At 37.8% G+C, this 23821-nt stretch overlaps 1 protein-coding gene and 1 long non-coding RNA gene across 2 annotated transcripts in view; both read right to left on the bottom strand.

Annotated features, from left to right (window-relative positions):
* LOC134814257 (uncharacterized) overlaps positions 1-23821 on the bottom strand; it is a 90704-nt gene that overhangs the window by 64605 nt on the left and 2278 nt on the right. The window lies entirely within an intron of this gene.
* LOC134814322 (uncharacterized) overlaps positions 1-23821 on the bottom strand; it is a 59158-nt gene that overhangs the window by 33065 nt on the left and 2272 nt on the right. The window lies entirely within an intron of this gene.

Below are 23821 nucleotides of genomic sequence, written 5' to 3'. Positions count from 1 at the left end.
AAAATTAATTTTAAACCATTAAGGAGTAATTTTATTCAAAATCTGAGGAAATTTTCACCTTAGATAATTGTTCAAGCATTCTGAAAATCTACCGGAAAGTTTTTCTAGCTTGCTCCTTCATAAAGATATTCGTCATTGAAGTTTGTGCTTTTTTGAAGAATTATTTTATAAAAACGTCAATTTTGCGATTTAGTATTCTCTGGTGTTGGGCCATGCCTTGGGTTGTGGAGCTCAGTTCTGCTTCCTATAGGTATAAATTGTGTCATAGGCTAGTTTTAAAGTTGAAAATCGAAAAGTTGCACACGTTGGAACACGCCCAAATTGATAGAAAATCGCTAAAATCACTGAAAATTGCTGTTTTCGTCATTTTCTGTCAACTTTAGAGTGCCCTTGTGATTACAGTTCTTCTTAAAATACTTTGAAACTTTGCATGCTTATCAAGCTATATATAAAACAATTACATGCAAAAATTTACGGCGATTCAATATTGGATGCGCACGCAACGTCTGCTCAAAGTTTGCACGTGCGAAAGGTGAGAATTTTGCTCATTCGTGATTTCCAACAAATTCTGCTTTGCCACGACAGTTTAATGTCATTATATATGAATTTAATGCCAACTTGAATGAGTATTAAGTGGCATATTCAGTCAGTGATCGACCGATATGCTTCCCTAAACACAAGGAAATGTTTTTAAAGGATAGATTTCGAAATCGTTGAAACTTCCTCCTTATTAATGAAGATATCAGTTTATATTTCGACTTTATAAAGTACCCTGACATTATAATCAAAAAGAGATGATATTTTACCAAAACCCATAATCATGGGTAGAGTGGACCGCTGTCAGTGTCTCTCTTTCCCAAACAAAAGGAAATGATATTACTTTGATTGACCGTTCTCAAATGCAAAATGATACTGAGAATGAAATCGGTCGCTCGCTTTTCCCATTCATTTACAATTGTAATAGATTAAGAAAAACTACCCAAAGGCAGCTGTACTCGGCAATGAAGATTCAATAAACTTCAGCTAATTCAATAAGTAATACTAATAACTACCACCCTTACCCCGAAATACTAGGTATCGACCCGAACGCAACCCAAAGAGATTTTTACAGCATCTGATTGATGTAATCAATCGAAACTTATTACAATTCGTAAGCCGTGAATGAATGGGAAAAGCGAGCGACCGATTTCATTCTCGGTATCATTTTGCATTTGAGAACGGTCAATCAAAGTAATATCATTTCCTTTTGTTTGGGAAAGAGAGACACTGACAGCGGTCCACTCTACCCATGATTATGGGTTTTGGTAAAATTTTAAAGATAGTAATTTTTGTTTGAAGTAAATGAATAAAAAGCTTAGCTTATTGCACATATCTCATGAAAACGCTTTGCAGACAAGACGTGCAGTTTCCAAGAAGATAGAGGATTCTTGAAACAAGTATGTCCGGATCGTTACCACACGTATTACAAGTGTCACAACACAGAGGAGTATTATAATAAATATAGGTTCCTTGCTTTATGTTCAGATGATCCACACTATTATCAGGCTTGTGGTCATGCCAGTGTCACTGTAAATAATATTGACGTAACAAACGGCAACCTCCTTTGTGGAGGATTTCTCTGTAAAACATCGTGGGACATCGTGAACTCATTTACATTAGAATTAAGTTATGACATTTGTAATGGAAAACATGACTGTGCTAATACAAAATTAGATGAGGAGGGATGCGGCGAACTGATAACTATGCCGAGTGGGGAAAAGATAGCGTTCAATCTAATCTGTAATGATGTTTGTGATAAGGGCCAATGTGAGGACGAGGCTACCTGTAACGGATACAGTTACGGTATGTATTGTGACATTCCGTTTATGGCAGGAATAATAAACTACATGCCATCACGCAATTAACACTCTATTATATGTGATGGAAAAAAGGACTGTGTTAACGGAGAGGACGAAGCTAACTGTACCGTTACTAATGAAACACAGTACACTTGTGAACATTACCATACTAAACTTACAGTACCAGTACACAACTTTATAAGATGTTCAGTAATAAACTATCACACGAGCATGTACTGCAGTGATTATGCTTCAGATCAAACAAACTGTTCAGATCCCGCCAGAGTAGGGGTAAGATGTCTTGTTAACGGATACTTGTCCTCTGTATCAAAATATATGATCTGCTTTGGTAAAAAGGCAATATGTGACGATAATTTTGAGAACCAGTGCATACAAATCTCTAGTCAGTGTATTGTCCACAGGCACTTAATGTGTGATGGTCAACCAGACTGCAATGATAAAAGTGATGAAACTGATCGTATCTGTATCACCATGACACTGGTAAAGTGTGAAAGACGTGGCGGCCAGAAAAGGGAACTCCCAATACCTCTAGCTTGGTTAAGAGATGGGTTTAAGGACTGTTTGAGTGAAATCGACGAAGATGACAGTTGGCCTACTTGTGGGAGCACCAAATCATTAAGATATGTTATCAGCAAAGATACGTCGTGTGAAAATGTGTACCTTTGTCCATGGGGTGATCCTGGATATGTGGAATTCAGTAAACTATGTGATGGAGTTGAAACATGTGGAAATGAAAATAAGATCTGCTCTGAGTCCCGCAAACAACCGAAACTGTCCACAACTGTTTTAACAACTGACAAAAGCCTGATAAAGCATTTATCATACTGCATAAAGGGGATAAAAAACACTCAAAACTTCAAAAATCATTGCTTCACGATTAGCACGTTTATATTTTCGAATGAAAACGTTTACGGAGGAACCAATACAACGGTTATAATGCCAAATGTTACTCAAAATTGTGACCACATGTTTGGAGAACAATATTTGTACACTAGTTGTGCAGAAAAGTGTGTCAACTCTTCCTGTCCACTGAGAAATATTCCTAGATATGAGGCGTGTCCAGGACAACATCATAAACGAATAGGGACGATAGCCAATAACAAATTCCTAACATTTGTCACAAAATCATATGGAAATATTTATACGAATAGATATTTCGTCTGTGACAATAATATCACTTGCATTGATTACTCGCAAGTATGCAATCTCATCGATGATTGCGGGGATGGTTCGGATGAGGACAGCTGCACAAATAATTTCAAATGTAACGGTAGCTACATACCGCTGACAAAGAAATGTGACGGATCATTTGACTGCCTGGATTTAACAGACGAATGCAATAATCAGTGTTCTAGAAAAATTCTAGAAGGGAATGCTCTCAAATGTTCATCATGGATTATAGGATTTCTAGCCGTCCTGGCAAATTTTATCATCCTGTCCAAAAATACTGGAACCTTTAAGAACTGTAGAACTACCGTAGCTCTGTTTAATAAGTCCCTCATCATGATGATATCTTTTGGAGACCTTTTAGTTGGTATCTACTTATTGGTCATATCAATTTATGATGGTGTAATCTTCAAGGAAGTATATTGTACCGAACAGATCGGATGGATTACCAGCATCCAATGTTCAACTATTGGAGTTCTTAGCACCATAGGATCTCAAGTCTCGCTTTTTGCTATGTGTGCATTGAGCCTCACCCGAATTTACGGAATACACAACTCCATGAGAATTCCGGGAGAAGTTACATTGGTAAAATCACTCCAAGTTGCAGGAGGTGTTTTAATGATGACGGTGGCGTCCATTGTCATTGCTGTAATCCCAATTATTTCCAAATTCGAGGATTTCTTTGTCAATGGAGTGAAGTATGCAGAAGAGATAAAGGTATTTATTGGAACAATGAACAAGCAGACACTATTTGCCGTCTTTCAAGGATACTTTGGTAGAATGAAGGAAACAACACTAAGCTGGCGTATGATCAACAAAATGATGTCCGAGATGTATTCTCACGATAATGGTTATGAAGACTACACGAAAAACATCCAAAAGGTAGATTTCTATGGAAACGATGGTGTTTGCCTCTTCAAATATTTTGTCAAAGAAAATGATCCACAGAAGCACTTGGTATGGGCAATTCTTGCCCTGAACTTTGTGTGCTTCTTTTTCATTACAGCCTCATACTTGATCATTGGCATCATATCTCGCAAATCTTCTAAAAGTTTGACACAGTCAGGAGGGAACAAACAGATTTCACAACGCAATAGGAAAATGAACTTAAGAATCGCCATCATTATCACTACAGATTTCCTTTGCTGGGTACCCTTCATAGTGATATGTGTTCTACATTCCCTTGAGGTTCTAGATGCAACACCCTGGTATGGCCTGTTTTCCATGATTGTTTTACCGATCAACTCCGTCATAAACCCACTAATCTATGATGACACTGTAACAAACCTTATAAGCTTACCTATCCAAAGACTCGGAACCCTAATCACTGGTTCAAGAATTTACCGAGAATTAAGGCTAAGATTACAACGATCATCACCAGTTGAGACCATTGAGATGGATTGTGTGGCAGTACAAGACGGAGAACTTCCAGGCACAGCAGAGATGACTGAAGTACGAGACAAACAAAGAAATGATTAGCTGAGACAAACAAGGGAGCTTATGACGGCATTTTGAGAGACAAAGCAGACTAAAAACGATCAAGTTAGATGATAACGCCAGAAATGATCGATTTAAATAATATGCAGCAAAAGCAGATGAGCGATGACAGAAGAGGCAAATAAAACATGGGATACAATTATTAAGGGGAGTCAATTTAACAGGACTACTTTGTCAACGTGAAAATTAGCATTTATCAATTTGGATGGAAGTGTGGATTGTTATATCAAATCATTATACACTTATACTGACAATAGGTTCAAGGAATCGAATTCCTTTTCGACATTTAAGTATATTTAAGTACATTAAGTATACTAAGTACATTAAGTACATAAGTATATTAAGTACATCATGTACATTAAGAATATTAAGTATATTTAAGTACATTATACGCTGATTTATAATAAGTAAAATGATGATAACAATATTAAATTATGAGTGGTTTAGGTAATAACTTATCCATACTATCATACAAATTCCACAAAATTTGTTTTATAACAAATTTGAAAATCATAGATCGCAAGGTTGATTTTGAATAAGATATTACTAGACACTAGTATCGTTATTATTTAATAAATCCAAAAAAAGAATAAAAATATTATGTATTTATAAAAAAAAAAGAAAAAAAAGAAGACAATAAAAACATATCGTCTACATAACGGACAATTTATGCATCTGAATCAAAATATTGATTATAATACCAGGTTATTTTAAATTAATTGGAAAATTTATTGAATTATTGAATTATGCTGATATTTTATTATCTAGAACGTTAATAAAAACACGAATTTTAACTGTTGTTTAAAATAATTGTGTGACGTATTGACAAACGCGTCAGATTGGTTAAAAAATTAAAATTAAAATTGTGCAGTGGTGACTGGTGAGAACAGTTCAGATTATCATTGAGTAATCGGGCTACAATATTAGCATGGATAAGTGCAGCTTACCCCACACTTTGTGATGCTTTGTCAAGCCTTCGTATAAAACTTAATTTCAGCAAGTGAGTTATGTCTAATTTATGGCTGAAACTGGATCAGGAAGAGCCATTTTAAAATGAATTCAAATATTTTCAACGGGATTCTGTCAAGCAGAAGATCCTACAGCCCCTGGAGATCCTCAATCATTTGTAATTTCAAAAATGGTTATCTGGAGGTCAACCATACAAATTTATTAACAGTTTCAAAAGCTAGTATTAGTAAGTTGTGCTTATTTTATGTTTTAGACTGGATCAGGAATAGCCATTTTAGGGTCAAATTAAACATTTTCAATAGGATCCTGTCAAGAAAAAGATTCTACAACCATGTACAGGTATAATAACGCTATTAGCCTGGGGTCCCCTGGTAACACGGCGACTGGAGAGGTAAATCTAGCTCGGAGTCTTAACGATTTGGTAGTTCTGATAGTTGGATAATATCCGGTTGGAAGAGACAAGGACAAATGAAACAGGAAGTTAGGAATGTAGGCTGCTTCATTTGTCCTTGTCTCTTCCAACCGGATATTATCCAACTATCAGTATTCCAATCATGAGACTAATAAACAGCGAACTATTCCATCATTTGATTGGTAGTAGTAATGGTATTTTTGTGGACAAATACAACATACAACATCTCGATAATATACTATTATTATAGTAGGTAGTGCTCCTTCCTGCTTTTCTGGTAGTGTTCCTACTAGAGCTTACACTTTGAAGTATAAACAGTGTCCCTCTTCTTGGGGCGCACAAATATTTGTGCTTTCCAGATGAATTGGATGAATCTCTAATTTAAGTTATTCCTTGTTTTTATTTTTTATACATAACAAAAAATAAAACATGATGTTTGGAATGCATGTGTGATAAAAATTGTACAACAAAAATATCACTTCAGATCGTAATCAAGTCGCAAATCAAATATCAACTTACTAAAAATTTAAAAATCAGTTCAGTCCATTTCCATAAAAATCTATTTCCATAATAAAAACCTGGTCCTTATACATGTGCCCTGCAATCTTGCGAGTAATCTACTTGAACTCAATAGTGACGTCTGTAGATAGATGTGTCAACTCCTTGTTGATCAAACTCACATCTGTAGGTGCCGCTTGTGAATTGCTATATATTTGGTTTATATATTTATGATAGTCGATATAATATATACTAATTGTGTTCTATTTCAGAATGTACCACAAACATGTTGTCTGTGGGGTTTGATAATTACTTGTAACAACTGGTGTGTTTCATTGCATAGTGATCCATTTAAAGTTAACAAGTGGTAGCAGAGAAGGACGCAATGGCACCCCCAGAGACAGTTAGAGTAACTAGTAATTACAAAGCCCCACCGGCATACAGTGAGGATCAGGACTACTGCAATTGGAAGTTAGACCTGCAGCTGTGGCAAGAGTTCACGGGTTTAGAGAAAAAGAGACAAGGAACTGCGTTGCTCTTAGAATTGAAACAAGGGAAGATAAAGGATACAGTACGATCATTGGGGAAAGATGTCCTAATTGCAGAGGATGCAATAGCGAAGATTTTAAGTCATCTTGACAAAATCTATTTAGAGGACTCAGCTCAAACCTGTTACTGAGTTTACGGTAAGTTTGAAAAATATGTGAGACCAGAAGGGTTGTCTCTACAGAGTTACATATCTGAGTTTGAGAAGTTGCTAGCGGATCTCAGGAGACACAAAATCACTCTTCCTGAAGCAGTTCTGGCCTACAGATTCCTTAACAGCGCTAACCTTCCGTCAGAAAAATACGATCTCGCTTTGGCAACTGTAAAGGATCTTACTTATAAAGATATGTGTGAAACGATCGGGAAAATCTTCTCCGTCCAATCGAACCTTTCCACACCGCCTGCGTCAATATCAGTGAAGGTGGAACATGAGGAATGTAACTATACATACAACTCAACCCCAAGAGGTGGACGAGGAAACTACAGAAGGATGTCAAGAGGACGTGGGAATCATCATCATCCGTATAATCGACAAAAGAGTGCGTATACTGGATGCTATGCTTGTGGCGATAAAAACCATATTGCGAGATGGTGCACAAGCAAGAACAGAGCTTCTTCAAGTTCAACAGATAATGCACAGTATTTCGCACAAGATGGTGCTGAGAATGTTACGGCCATGGAAGCAGAGGGTGCATTCTTAACATTCATGGTGGTGTCTGAATCTGAAGATGTTGTTGAGATTCCTGAAGAGTGCCTGATGAGTGATACGAACCTTGGTTCTCTTGTATATGAGTCATTAGCATGTGCAGTTATTGATTCCGGATGTACAAAGACAGTTGTTGGTAGGAACTGGGTGAATCACTACAGAGAAACTCTGGAAGAAAAACAACTGAAAATGATGGTTAGTGAACCTTGCTCGACGCCTTTTAGATTTGGGGATGGACTCGAAGTCATTTCCACAGAAAAGACTATCATCCCTGGGCGAATAGGAAAGACAGATGTTCGGATAGAAGCAAACATTGTTGAGAAAGAACTGCCGTTGCTTCTCAGTAAAGCATCGTTAAAGAGAGCTGGTGCTGTGTTGGATTTCACAAATGATACAATGAGATTCAGTGGAGATTGTGTTGATTTGTTTGAAACTAAATCAAAGCACTATTGCGTTCCTCTTTGTAATAAAAGACGCATGACCATTGGGCCGCCAGATCCAAAGACCCCACATCTGGTGATGACAATCAGCGAAGAAGGTTTGTTTGGTACTGACGAAAAGGAGATTAGGAGGAAAGTGGAAAAAATCCACAAACAATTCTCACACCCTCCTAGTGATAAACTGAAAACATTGCTGAAAACTGCAGGATTTAAGAGACCAGAATACATGAAAGCAATTGATGAGGTATCCAGCAGTTGTAAAATATGTCTGATGTACAAGAAACCCAAGTCAAGACCAGTGGTGGGTCTCCCAAGAGGAAAGGTGTTCAACGAATGTGTTGCAATGGACCTTAAGAATGTTCCTGGCACTCCTAATGTGTATATCTTGCATATGATTGATTCGGTGACAAGATATTCAGCAGCTAGAATAATCTACAATAAGAAGAAAGAGACAATCATTCAAGGAATTTGCTCTGGATGGATATCCATCTTTGGAAATCCAAAGAAATTTATGGCTGATAATGGTGGAGAGTTCGCCAATGAGGAGTTTACTGAGATGTGTCAAAGATTCAATGTGGATGTGCAAAATTCAGCTGCCGAGAGCCCTTGGAGCAATGGGATTGTAGAACGTCATCATAAGATGCTGACAGAGATGATGGTAAAAACGAAGGAAGATTCAAAATGCAACTGGGAAGTTGCATTGTGTTGGGCACTAAGTGCGAAAAACTCCATGCAGATGTTTGGTGGGTTTTCTGCAAATCAGTTGACAATGGGCCGTAACCCTTCACTTCCGAATGTCATCGATGATAGACTGCCAGCTTTAGAAGAAACAACGGTGAGTAAAACCGTGGCTGATAATGTTAATGCAATGCACAGTGCAAGGCAAGCATTTGCAAAGTGTGAAAGTAGCAACAAGATACGTAGAGCTCTGCAAAGCCAAGTTCGGACAAGCAATGATGAGTATTATAGCAACGGTGAAAAGGTGATGTACAAGAGAAAAGGATCTTCAAAATGGAGTGGGCCAGGTGTTATACTGGGGAGAGACATTACTCATTTATATATTTTAAAGCATGGAAATCAGTATTATAAGTGCAGTGCATGTCATCTAACCAGGGATACAACAACAGGATATCCCATTACCTCAGAGTCAGTTGTTGGGCAACCTAACCCGAGTATTGTATCAAGTTCACCAAAATCCCCATTAGAGACGCAGAGAAATTTCCTAGAGGATCAACCATCTTGCTCTATGGAAACAGCAGTTTCTGTACCGGAAACAGAAACACTGCCTCAAAGTGAGACAACAGCAACAATCAGACCTCAGCACAAATCAGGACTTCCTAAAGCAAGAAGTCACGTGGAGTTTCTTCCAAAGTATCCAGAGGAGGATGGTGAGATCTGGCATAAAGCTTATATCCATAGCCGTGCGGGAAAATCAACTGGCAGTTACAAAAACTGTGTAAATATTCAACTTGATGGTGAGGAGAGCATCCAATGTGTGGATTGGTATGAGCTTGCTGTGAATTGGAGAGATGACCTGTCACCAGAAACAGAAGAAGAGGTGTTGCTGTCCAGTGTGAGTATGTATGACCAAGCAGTTGTAGATGCCAAGCTAGCAGAGCTTGAGAAGTTCAAAGTAAACAAGGTTTACATGGAAGTTGATGCAAACGAACAGTCCAATGTTGGTGTTCGTTGGGTAATTACAAAGAAAGCAGAAGGTTCTGTTAAAGCTCGCTTAGTGGCACTTGGTTATCAAGAAAATAGTAGCAACATACGAAAGGACTCCCCAACATGTAACAGGGACTCTATAAGACTGCTCCTTACAATAGTTGCAACAGAAAGTTGGAAGTTACAACACATCGATGTTCAGGCTGCCTTCTTGCAAGGCAAGAAGATTTCAAGAGATGTCTTCATTATTCCTCCGAAGGAAGCTGAAACGAGGAAAATCTGGAAACTGAACAAATGTATTTACGGGTTAGTAGACGGACCTAGAATGTGGTATGTTGAGCTTCGTGATACTCTAGTGAAGTTAAATGTTGTGGTATCGTCATATGATGAGTCATTCATGTTCTGGTATGATGAAGGAAAACTCGAGGGTATCATTGCTGTGCATGTTGACGATCTGATGTTCAGTGGAAGCAAGAAGTTTGAAAGGGAAGTTATTGGGGAACTGAAGAAGAAGTTTCGTCTAAGTACGGAGGTCGAAGTTGAATTTGCTTATACTGGTCTTGATGTAAAGCAAACACAATCTGGAATTCTGGTATCACAACTGGGGTATGCAGACCAGATTTCAAGAATAGAGATCGACCCCACCCGAGTGAATCGAAATACGCTCCCAATCAACGAGAAAGAAAAGCAACAACTGAGAACTGTGTGCGGACAGTTGTTGTGGGTATCAACACAGACACGGCCAGATGTAGCTTATGCTACATGTTTTGCTAGTAATTCTGTGACTGAAGGGACCATCGCAGATTTGAAAATGGTAAACAAAACAGTAAAGTTCTTAGAAAAGAATCCTCTAACACTCAGGTTTAAGAAACTACTGTTGCCTGAGTCAGTCTTAGTGGTTTTCTGTGATGCATCGTATGGAAACTTGAAGGATGGTAGCTCTCAGGGAGGCTTCATAATTTTCCTTGTTTCGCTTACAGGAAAATCTTGCCCCATTACATGGCAGAGTAGAAAAATCCGGAGAGTATGTAAAAGTACTTTAGCAGCGGAGAGTTGGGCAATGATCGAAGCAGTGGAAACATGTGAGTTGATCCAAGCTCAGCTGAGTGAGATCATGTTATCTGGAAAACTTGATGTCATTGTAATGACTGATTGCAAGTCTCTACATGATGCTATCCAAACCTCGAAAACTGTTGATGACAAGGGATTGAGGATACCAATAGCTTGCCTGAGACAGCGAGTGAACAATAGTGAAATGACAGTTCGTTGGATTTCAACAAAGAAACAGCTTGCAGATTGTTTGACTAAAGCTGGAGCTCCAACTTCACTGCTACGGGAGGTATTGTCGTCAGGAGAATTTGACAATGAACTGTTTAGAATTGTATTCCAATAATAAACATTGTATTCAAAGTTTTTAATATTGTGTGTGAAGGATTTTAATAATCTTAATAATTTGAAACTTATAAAAGAAGTTAAAAGAGTGAATATATTGGTATTTGTGATTTATATAATGTGCTCGTTTAAAAGAGTGAATATATTGGTATTTGTGATTTATATAATGTGCTCGTTTAAAACGATTTTCTATTACATGTTGTGCATGTATCCACAAAGAGGGAAGTTATATTTAGAAAGATTATAGTCTTTCTTGTGACACCTTTATTTTATATTTAATATTTTAAATCTTTCAAAGCCTTTTTAAGAAAGAACGGGAGATTGTGAATTGCTATATATTTGGTTTATATATTTATGATAGTCGATATAATATATACTAATTGTGTTCTATTTCAGAATGTACCACAAACATGTTGTCTGTGGGGTTTGATAATTACTTGTAACAACTGGTGTGTTTCATTGCATAGTGATCCACTTAAAGTTAACACCGCTGTCTTCGGGGTTCGGGTTCTTGAGGATCATTTGGTAGGTTCCTGAAATAAACACAGGTTAATATTTGTACACTAATAATTACATTAATTGTACTAATTATTTAATTACAAGCTCAATTAACAAAGGTAAAGATTGATATTCATGTTACTTATTGCATTGAATTATGAGTGGTATGTCAGAATAAACCCAGATTAAAAACAGTATATTATATAAAAAATTAACTTATGGCAATCGATTTTTAGACTAACATTACAATATTTTACAAAATATAATTATTCAAGATAATATGATTACAGGATAAAGCATCCAAAAAAATAACCTTTTCCTCGTTTGATACTGATAGTATCACTATCATCAAAAAGTTCGTCACCGTCATCAGTTACTTTGTTACTGTACCAGTTAATGTTATTTGGACTCTTAGGGCCTTTCAGTTTCAGCTGAGAATATATAAAACTAGAAAACCCGTGGTCACAGGGAGGAACCTAATAGTATTGTTTGGAAGTCAGTTTTAATCGTGTCAAAAAGTATTCATCCCCACCGATGATACAGCCAAATAAAATGTTGCTCGTACTAAACACAGCGTAATATCAACAAAACCAATAAAAATACCGTTCACCAATCTTTGCACGTGCACGTGCGTGTAACAATCCTCGTTACCATGGTAACTACGCAACTTCCTATTTTTCATCTAATTTGCACGTGGGCGGTCGTACAGACATACAGACAAAAAGAATTTTCTGAATTATGTATAAAATGTTAGCTTTCGTGGTATAATGATCAATACCTGAGTTTCAAATACGCAATTCAACTGAACGCCGGTCTGCACTCTGCATGAAGCCTTTCGACGTTTATTCCTTGTCCTCGACCAATGGCAAAATTACGAGGATCCTGGGAGTCTCACTCGACTCACACTTACTGTTCCCACTGCGAGCTCTTCACTCGTGATGTCACATGCGCGTTTACAAAAACTTTCTCGCGCGATACAACAATGTCCAACAAGCTATTTGCTCTGTTTTGTCACAATTTGGGCCGCGCTATGAAACAACAAGCACGAACAACCGCGCGCATCGAATTCAGAATTACCAGATTATTCTAATTCTATTTCGTGTTATAATCATAGAACGTAAATCGTTTACAAAGTTGCAGCTGTTTGTACAAGGTCTTACTCCTCGATATCACAAATTATAATTAGACATTTTAAAAGACCCGTTCAACTACGATATTAATGAATAAACTCGTTATGCCTTATATCTCGGTCATCTGAGAAGCTACAGTTCTAATTCTTTCAGGACAAACGTAATTCGAATGGCCAAACACAATTCAATAACATTTAGCTTGATCCGACTATCCAAACTATCAAATAAATGTGAAAATGAACCTCCATTTAAAAAAAATGAACGCGAATATTTTTCGAGTTGACAAATTCCTCGAACCATGAGTAGTGGTACTAAGTCATACCAGAAGGAAGTATTTCAATTGGGCACTCATTGACTGAGCTATTAAGGCCAACGTTTGCACACTGACTTTTGGCCCACCCTGTATATTTAGTTAACAATGCAATATACTTATGTAATGTCTTATACTTGGATAATAATATGCTTGTACGGGCACCATAAAGTATTGAATATCTGAAGCTCGATCCAGCTTGAACAATTATACATTATGAATTCTTAAATGGATCACTATGCGATAATTCATACTTTTAATTTTTTTTTTCATGGTGTTATTGTTAATGAATGTAGCGAAATTTTACTAGACATGCGAGAGCTCAAAATAAAATATTTCAAATGTGAGCAACAACAATAACATTAACCTCAAACTCGTTGTATGAGATCCAAGCAAGAGCAAAGAGCACGAGCAACGACTTATATATACATACTATAAACTGATGTTTTGATTTCTGGAATTTACTCACAGTGTTACTGATAAATATAAGGAGATACGTCCCCAAAACCGCGCGTGATAAATCTACCGTTGCTTCATACTGTGTTGCATTAATGTAAGGATTGACTTATCTCAAACGCAAGGAAAGATTTTGTCGTAAACTATAAATTTAAATTTGTTTCCGCCCTACAAGATTTTGCGTCCATTGCACTATTGGTCGTGAGACTACCTCAGGTAATAGATTTAAATCTTTATTTAATTCGGTACCTCCTGGTAGTATAACTGTTGTTTAGAGTATTAGTAGATTCCTTACTTCTATGGAGCTCTTTGGTCAATTGCAAATAATATCTCATACCTTTGTGGAAGCGTAGTCAGCAATGATCTCCAATCTCCATGCTGACAGCTCTCAAACAATGCTTTATTAATGAACATTGCAAGCAAAGGGTTCCTGCTTTATAATTATTGTGGCTAGCAAACTCATTGCTAACTCCCCTTATGTGTTATGTCCACCAGTCCACCTGGCGGGCTACAGCCCGTGTGTGGATATTTCATAATAATAACAGATGCATAATTATTATATTATCCTCGTTTATATCAACGTTCAGGAGCCTTTCTTAGAATCTCCCTCCTATCATATCCCTTACTTAAAGGCATTATTTTTCGCATTACTAATTACATCACATAATATCATGCCTTCGTTCGGCCACGTACTGTTTCAGTTTTAGCGATAACGTGCTATATATGATATATAGCATCCAGGAAATTAATAATCATAGGACTCATGGTAGATGGCACGTGCTAGTTATAGTTATATAGTTATAGTTGTGCCACGAGTCCTATAATTATCAATTTTATAAATGCATCTCAGTCCTGTGTTTGCTTGAAGGTTATAAGTAAGTCACATGCGGCTGCGGCTGGTCATGCAGCTGGTCTCCTTCTTTCTCTGCTCCTTATTCCGTGATTGGTCCCCATAATTATATTAACAGTGAATTATTCATGTTATTCATTAAATTCACTTTTAAACACTCAGCCCTAGCACTTGTTGTAATAAAATGCAGCTGTATTCCTCCTTGGATTTTGGGATGAAGATTTTTAAAACGATGTAAAAAACCTCGTTGCACAAGGCCAGGGGCCATTTATTTTCGCGATGAAATCGTAGCTTTGATGTTTGCCATAAATGGCATAATATATGCATGTGGGAGAAATGCATGTTGAACTTGAAGAGCTTATTATGCATTTTAGAGATGATAGAGACATACTTGACGAACCAAATAATTAAGCATCATATTAACGAATAGATAAACTGTTTTTAAATTTTATTGCGTGTCATGTCCATATAAGGAAGTAAGTCAAATGTCTCGTCAAGGTTAGGGTTTCAGCAACAGCAGATGCTTGAATCAGGGATTGAGTTAAGGTCAGAGTAAAGGGTTGGTGTTTTGAATTATCTGTCCGAGCCATCTAGAGAACGAGTTAACTAAGCTTAGTCACGTGATAGTCACGTGATAGTCACCAGTGTAGAGTGATTTATCATAATCCTACTTGTTATGGTAAAATCTATCACTTGCTCATTAAAGGGTCTGTAGCTACAATGGTGTGCCTATTACTATTCAAAAGAGGGTCAGGAGGTTTTAGATTAGAAGGACACAATACAAAGTCTTGTTCTCTTATATATTGCTTATTATCATCGCAATTGAGAGAGTGAAGAGTGCCCGGATCATTGTATTAGCATTTATATGAGTCTCGTATCGCCAGGGGATATAACCTGAACACCACCGTTTAAGTTTAGTACGAGCCTCACACTAGCGTGTTAGTATTATTTAAGTACAGGGAAATATGAATTTTCACGGTACCGAGATGTTAAAGTGTTTATTTCAATATTTCCTTGGGCAGTTGCCAACGTTTTAACATTTAATGGAATCGAAAACGGCAAGGCGAATTGTCGATATAGATCCATGTATGATCTTATGATGTGTACCCTTAAATTATTGTTGCTGAAATGTCTGCCAGAAGTGATTAAGATAGGCACTGGATGTCTGATCTGGGATTTTATCTTAGTACTTAGTGCCGTTAAAACTAAGTACCGTTAATTCTACTGTTAACCGTTAATTCTACTGTTAACCGTTAACGATTTAATGTCCTACTGACGTGTGGAACTGTGTGTACTTCCTAATGCTCTGTTATAGCAGTTGCAATAATGAAATGGAACTGAGCTTCGACAATTCGCCTTGCCGTTTTCGATTCCATTAAATGTTAAAACGTTGGCAACTGCCCAAGGAAATATTGAAATAAACACTTTAACATCTGGGAAGTTGGTCGTTTAGCTCCGGACAGTCTATGCAACGTCTATGCAACGTCCGTGCAACAACAAAAGAACCGTCTATGCAACGTCTATGCAACGTCCCTGCACAATGAACACTCTATGCACACTCCCTGCACGGTCAGTCTATGCAACGTCTATGCAACGTCTATGCAACGTCCCTGCACAGTACCATATGAACACCGGCTACTAGCCGGCTAGTAGCCACTTTTGTAATAACAGCTCCTCAACTTCACATTAACAACCGGCTACTAACCGGCACTTGAAAAGTGGTCACTAGCCGGCTACTAACCGGCTACTAGCCGGCTAGTGACCACAAAGTGGCTACTAACCGGCTACTAAGCGGTCACTAGCCGGCTATTAGCCGAGCTCTAAAGCAGACCTATTAGTAGCCGGTTGGTGGTTACTAGCCGGTTAGTAGCCGGTTAGTAGCCGGCTAGTGACCGCTTTCTAAGTGCCGGCTAGTAGCCGGTTTGGAACCGGCTACTAGTAGGTCTGCTTTAGAGCTCGGCTAATAGCCGGCTAGTGACCGCTTAGTAGCCGGTTAGTAGCCACTTTGTGGTCACTAGCCGGCTAGTAGCCGGTTAGTAGCCGGCTAGTGACCACTTTTCAAGTGCCGGTTAGTAGCCGGTTGGTAATGTGAAGTTGAGGAGCTGTTATTACAAAAGTGGCTACTAGCCGGCTAGTAGCCGGCTAGTAGCCGGCTAGTAGCCGGTGTTCATATGGTACTGTGCAGGGACGTTGCATAGACGTTGCATAGACGTTGCATAGACGTTGCATAGACGTTGCATAGACTGACCGTGCAGGGAGTGTGCATAGAGTGTTCATTGTGCAGGGACGTTGCATAGACGTTGCATAGACGGTTCTTTTGTTGTTGCATGGACGTTGCATAGACGTTGCATAGACTGTCCGGAGCTAAACGACCAAGTTGCCTCTATATCTTTACCGGGCCTCATACTTGCCACCAGCTGTCCAGCTGTCCTCATAATTTATATTAAAGTTGTTTTTTGCAATTTTTGCAATAGAAACTAAATTCATTTTCTATCAAGCAATTTCTTGATTTAAGTTGAAATCCCTGTCTTCATTCTGTTGGTCGTGATTCTTTTCGCTAAGAGCTTCATAAGTTCATAAGTTTAGAGATCTAATAAGATCACTCAGAATAAGGACCTTGTCAGTTGTCATGTACGAGTAATCGTAGTTTTTATATATTCATGGGGATGGAAAGGAACATTCGCTTTTTTAAACTTTTAAAGTATTTTTTGTAACATGTGAAGGTTTATTTGTAAAGATAAGAAATTGACCCCCAATATCTAACTAATCAGTAAAGGAAGTTTTCTTATCCAAAGAAAAAAACAGCATTGCAATGGGGGAAAACTTTGTCCGAACAGGCTTGCTATGGTTTCTTCTGTTTGGGATAGTCTACTGTGCAGGTTAGTGAATATTATAAAGAGAATAAATGTTAGAATCGCAATCCTATGACTGATCATAAACAATTTTCTTACATGAACTTTTAACGTATTACTGAATGAAGATAGTGAACCGTATTTACTGCCTTGGTGAACTTATTTCAATCTCATACGTCTGCTCTCCAGAATGGACAGATGTGATACGGCATCAGTTTATCGACTATGATCTGGAGGCATACCCCCTACAGATCAAGACAGATTCTGAAACAGGAAGTGGTGATATGGTTGACCTGATTGTGTATACTGAGAATGCTGGTGGTGTTGGAGATTACAATGACTTAGGTTACATATACATCAAATTCTCGAACCCCATAACTTACAAAGCGTCCCCCTGCGAAAACGGGGAACATCTAACAACTGCACCAAACGAGAAGGAAAAGATCTGGACCTTAACGAAAACATCCACTAACTTGATCATCGACTGCAATGGAGTCAAAGTTATTGATTTCAATTTCCAAACAGCAGGATGTGCTACAGCTTGGTCAAAAGATGTCGCTAAGATCGCATTTTGGGACGATGGTAAAGGTAATGATGATGATACAGCTTCTGATGAATACAGAATGTTTCCGACTTGTTTCTCCTTGCCTAATGTAGCTCATCTGGAGATTATATCAGGTATTCTGCCTGTATACCAAGGTACAGAAATCACAGTTAAGTGCAATGTGGGATTCACACTAGAGGGAGACCATGTCATCACCTGCAACCAAGGAAATGACTTCACCGGAAGTTCATCTTGTCGAAAAGGTTTGTTCAGATAGTATTGAGATGTTATTAGATCACAGCCACAGAAACTTGTTGACTAAGTGACATAATGACTATTTCAAGATTTTAGTGACCCTTCCGATTTCTGACCGTGTTTTTCCAATAGGTCATATACTGACATTTTGTAAATCTTACCAATAATTAATTTCAATTTCAGATACCTGTACACAGTTGCCTGACATAGAGAATCTCTTTACTGAAGTAAAATTCCCAGTTGACTATGGTGTAGAGATTTCAGTTCGGTGCATGACAGGATTCACATTAGAGGGACACAACACCATCACTTGTGTAAAAGAGAACGTTTTCATTGAAACATCATCTTGCCAACAAAGTAAAAACTAAATGTCTTGGTTGCATCGAGATTTTATCAGTTCAAAGCCAACGAACCTTGATGAATAAGTAACGCAATGACTATTTTAGCGACTCTGCCGACCCTTGAGCTAGGTCATAGACTGAAGTTTTGTAAATCTTACCCATAATTCAAATTAATTTCAGATACCTGTACACAGTTACCTGACATAGAGAATCTCTTTACTCTAGCAGCATTTCCAGTTGACTATGGTGAAGAGATTGCAGTTGACTGCATGTCAGGATTCACATTAGAGGGACACAACACCATCACTTGTGTAAAAGATAATTTTTTCACTGGGACATCATTTTGCCAACGAAGTTAGAAATATTGATGTTATGAACTATAAATGTGTAGGTCCAACTTAAAAATAAACTAAATGTCTTGGACCAACTAAATTTTACATACATTCAATAAACTTCATTACTGAAATGTTAAAGATACTTTTTAAAACAGATCCTCATCTAAATTTCAGAAACGTGCACAGAATTACCGGAAATAGAACGTTTATCAACAAAAAGAACGTTTCCAGTAGACTACGGAACACCAGTTTCAGTGGAGTGTGATCATGATTGGTACCAGCTGATTGGAGACACTTCTATCACTTGTGATAAAGACAAGGAATACACATTCCAATCAGAGCCCAGATGTGATCTAGGTAACTAAAAACTATGATTTAAGTTGAAAGAACAGTTTACGTAATAATATGATTTGCAAAAATACATTAATGTTAAAATCAACAAAAGGGAAACTAATTTAAAACTACTTTCAATTTCAGGAATAGCGCTGAGCTGTAAGCCTGTTTACAAAAAAGTAAAAAGATCTGTCACACTTACAGTGGTCCTCAACAAAGCAACAACCTGGGAAGAAGTAAGCTGGAAGAAAGAAGAACGGACTCTGGGGACCTGTAGTGATGACTGTAGAAAGGAAGATTTGAAGCTCTTGTACCAGACTGAGAAGTTAACGGTTACAGGAGTGTTCAGTTACTTTGTAGAGATGGAGAAGTTAGGATCTGTAGTGATCTGCTCTAACACACTAGCTATTTTTGGTAAGTACACATGAATACAAATGTTTTAGAAGATTTGTATCGATTTTAATATAATCTGATGGAAGACCTCAAAATAAGTTAAGGGATTTGTTTTGGGGTCTAACATTAAACCAAAATACGTTATTTATTGTTAACTATATTATTTCTTGAAAATGATTCATCTGATTTTTTTTTCAATTCCATCATGCATAATCTACTTATAAGATTTTCCACTGCATAAAGAAGCCTTTGAAATGTTTTGATACTTGAAATGAATCGGTTTAACAAATTTCCTGACAATTAACTTATCCCTGTTATTCACTTATTGGACTAGAAACCGACCGTATATCCGGCTGAATCCGGATCCCCCCGGATATCGGGCTTCAATATCCGGGTCCGGCTCTGGTCCGGTTTCAAAAAATTTTGCCGGATTTTTGCCGGATATTTCTTCAAAAAAATGTATTTCTAATTCTAAAATCTTGAAATGCATATTTATCAGTTTATCGTCACATTTTGGCTCCGAGTCAACTATTGTGCAGACAGCAGACAGCTGTCTAGTAAAAACGATCCGGTAATAAAATATGCCTGCATGCTAAAAAGGTACAATTGTGCCCTGAATCTGGAACTATTGTGCTTTGATATTCAGACCTGCATGACAAAAAGGGAACAATTGTGTCTCACACGTGCAATCGCGGGGAGGCCGACTTAAAGGGGACCCCCGATTATCAGGGGTCAGATCATGTCACCAATTAGTGACGTATAATTAGTGATATGATCCATCAGTCGAATTTAATTGACCTAGAAATGGGCTAGATATAGGGTAGAGTTCACATGTCAATTCTATACATCATAGCTGTACATTTAGAAGTAAACATGATCTTTAAGATGTTTGCTCGACTCGTAGATCACATAAGGGACGGGAGCTGAGGACCTCTTGCTAATGGGGTGGTTCTCGTATCAAGGGACGTAAGAATTGCGTGTCGAAAGCATGCAAGGGAGTTTATATACTGGAAGATGAAAGATAATAGTATCGCATTCTATCAACAGGCCTACTTTCTCCAAAATCATTTCCGGTCGGACAGGATCTCAACAGCTACTTGACTCTGATGGATACATCTACTTTAGGAAGAAGGACAAGGATTCAGCCCTCACAGATGCCTGGCAGTGCTGCAAGCACAAACTTTCTACGAAGTATCCCTGTCTGTGCTATCTCTCCCTCTCAGACAATTCTCTCAAATCTCTGCTGTAGCGACCGATTTCATTCTCGGTATCATTTTGCATTTGAGAACCGTTGTTCCAACTGATATCATTTCCTTTTGTTTGCGAAAGGGAGACACTGGCAACGGTCCACTCTACCCAATTATGGATTTTGGTAAAATATATAATATTAAGCTACAACAGTACAACATGCAAGTTTAATTACTCATAATTAATGCACGTGCGACGAGCGGGCTACGGAAATGACTTTAAATTGCTTATTACTTTATTATTATAGTCATGAAAAGATAAAAACAATGCATGTGCAAAGCGTCGAGCGAGCATGTGTTGCAGACCTCTACGATCTGGAAGGGTCAATCAACAGTTATTACTGTAATCACTGCTAGTCAGTGTAATAAGCGCCAAGCGCGAGCACAGAACTTTTTTCTCCGATTTCGATAAATTTGGTACCAAAAGATGTCTAAAAATGTAAATAAAATAAATCCACCGTGTAGCAATTTTCGCTAAAAATGTTACACGGCGCTTGTTCGCCGCGCGTGCTTTTTTCGCGCAAATTTTTAGTTTTTGGCCTATAACTTTCACATTTTCAGTTATTATCACGTAATTATTATGGCATCGTAATAAGCTCATCGAGAGGAAACTTTTGGTACTAATTTTTAAGATTTAAAGGAAAATTATTTTCAAAAATTTTTAATCTAAACGCGGATCTTTTGTGTGTTGTGTGAAATTTTTGAAAATTACCAAAATTAAAATATTTAAATATTTTAATTTTGGTACTAAAAGTTGCGTTTGACTAAGCTCATTACGATCCTGTATGAATTATTTCAAAATATTCAATATGTTAGGAGTTATAGGCATTTTAAGCAATAAATTGCCCATTTTTCGTCCTTTGTACACTCTTGCGATGCACAAAAGGCCCACATACAGCTCGATGTTATCGTGCTACACGGTGAGTTTTCATTATTCACACTTAGAGGCAACTTTTGGTACCAAATTTATCAAAATCAGAGACAAAAAATTCTGTGCCAGCTCATGGCTCTTATTACATAGACTACCTTATCGGACCTTATTTGGACGGACATTACTTGAACGCTGGAGGCCCTAGCGTTCATCTTAATGTCCGTTCAAATAAATTCCGTTCAATTAATGTCCGTCCAAGTTAAAGTCCGTTGAAATTTTTTCAAACATTTTTTCCATTTAGAACTTTTTGTCCAGCATATGACAACTTTTTAATATCAGTCAATTTCAATAGCTATCATTAAACTAAACTATGTCGTTGAATCAATAAAAACAAGGTATTTTTCTTCCTTACTGTATGAAAAATGGATTTAAAAATCATTTGCTAAAATTAAAAAAACTTTTTAAAAAGATGAAAAAAATTCGGATTTTTGATGGTTTTGATCGCCTTCTAGCGTTCATATTAATGTCCGTTCGTAATTATGTCCGTTCAAGTAATGTCCGTCCAAATAAGGTCCGATAAGATTAAGGTATGCCTAGTGCCTAACTCAAGCTGTGGTGCGTGGGCAGCTGTTCTTAACTCCTTAAGTTCTTAAACCCTTGGGAAATTTATTCGCCATTCATTTACTCTGGTTACAACGTACTGCTTGTTGATTCGATATTTGACCTATGTGAATGTCTACTGCTAGGTCTAAACAGGAAAATATCATCGGTGTGGTTGTATTAAATTGCTCTTAGGAATGCGGAACTTATCGTGTAATTACAAACTATGGCTTAGTAGGATTAATATCATAGTTGATAATGACAAAAGCCCAATAATAAGAATTAATTAAAATTTTCCGGCAAGATCCGGCATATTCCGGCAAGTTCCAGCAGCCTTATATTTGCCCTTCCTAACAACCGGTTCTGGTCCGGCGAAATCCGGCTAACCGGATAATAGATTGATATCCGGCAAAATCCGGTCCGGCAGCCAAAAGCCCTTTCCGGTCGGTTCCTATTAATTGGACTGTGCATGCGGTGCTTAGCAACCGTTGTTGAATATACAACTGTTTCGAAACTGGAGGTCACCATCGCTATGGTAAGATTCGCCAAGTATCTAATGATCATTGATCGTAACATCTTACAATGTAACAATGAGTTAATTCCCAACTCACCTTGAAGCAAGTCTCCTAGACTAGCTGCGATGCCTTGATAATGTTAGACACGAACATTTTCAACTAATCCATTCAATCACATAATCCTCCATAAAACAATGGGTAAAACAATACCACACTACGAGGAAATGATATAGAAATAGCACAACAATTCGACAATTATATTCTTCGTTCGCTCTCTTTAAATTGTTTGCTTTCATTTTAGTAGAGGTGTAAATCCAGAATGTTTTTACGATTACCACTCGCGGAGGAAACCGTAAACCTCCAATTCATATCTTCCTTAAAATAGTGTTGTAAACTTACACTGACTCAAAGGGATGTATTGACTCAGTTAAAGTTGGAGCCGGTAGATTCTTTAATCTTATGTTGTTGAATTAGATACGTGATCATACAATTTCTTAAGGATCGTCCATATAATATTACGTAAGCCAGATTTGACCTTACTGGGCGGCGCTCAGCCTGTCATTCGGCCGAATCTTTATTCTGTTTATGAACATAATAGTCTGGGGTCCCCAGGTGAGATTTGACCATGAGAGAACCCTGTGTAGGATAGGGTGTAAGCAAGCTGCCACTAGCTGGTGCCAACCCTCCGCCACTCTAATTGGGATAGTCGGTGAAAGGACCCGGGCGCTTTAAGGCTTTTGTGATCCATGTTGGGTGTTTAGACAGATCGTGTACCATGAATATTGAGTAAGGGTTAGAGTCTGAATTGTAATGACAATAAGACAACGATACCTGGGAAACCCTGCTTTTGTACTGTGTCCTTCTAAGACCCTCTGCAATGACCCTCTTTTGAATACCTTATCGGACCTTATTTGGACAGACATTAATACTATGATTAATTGAACGCTGGAGGCCCTAGTGTTCATTTTAATGTCCGTTCAAATAAAGCCCGTTCATTTAACATTTAAGGTCCGTCCAAGTTAAAGTCCGTTGAATTTTTCAAAAATCTTTCCACTTCGAACTCTTTGTCCAGACTATGACAACTATGAGAACTTTATTGCATTCCGTAAGTTATATATATATATTAACGACGTAACGTAT

Source organism: Bolinopsis microptera, chromosome 4 (assembly GCF_026151205.1).
Source record: "Bolinopsis microptera isolate Bmic1 chromosome 4, MBARI_Bmic_1.0, whole genome shotgun sequence".
Classification (NCBI taxonomy): Eukaryota; Metazoa; Ctenophora; class Tentaculata; order Lobata; family Bolinopsidae; genus Bolinopsis; species Bolinopsis microptera.
The sequence above is the reverse complement of the archived record's forward strand: the minus strand, read 5'-3'. Positions and strand labels throughout refer to the sequence as shown.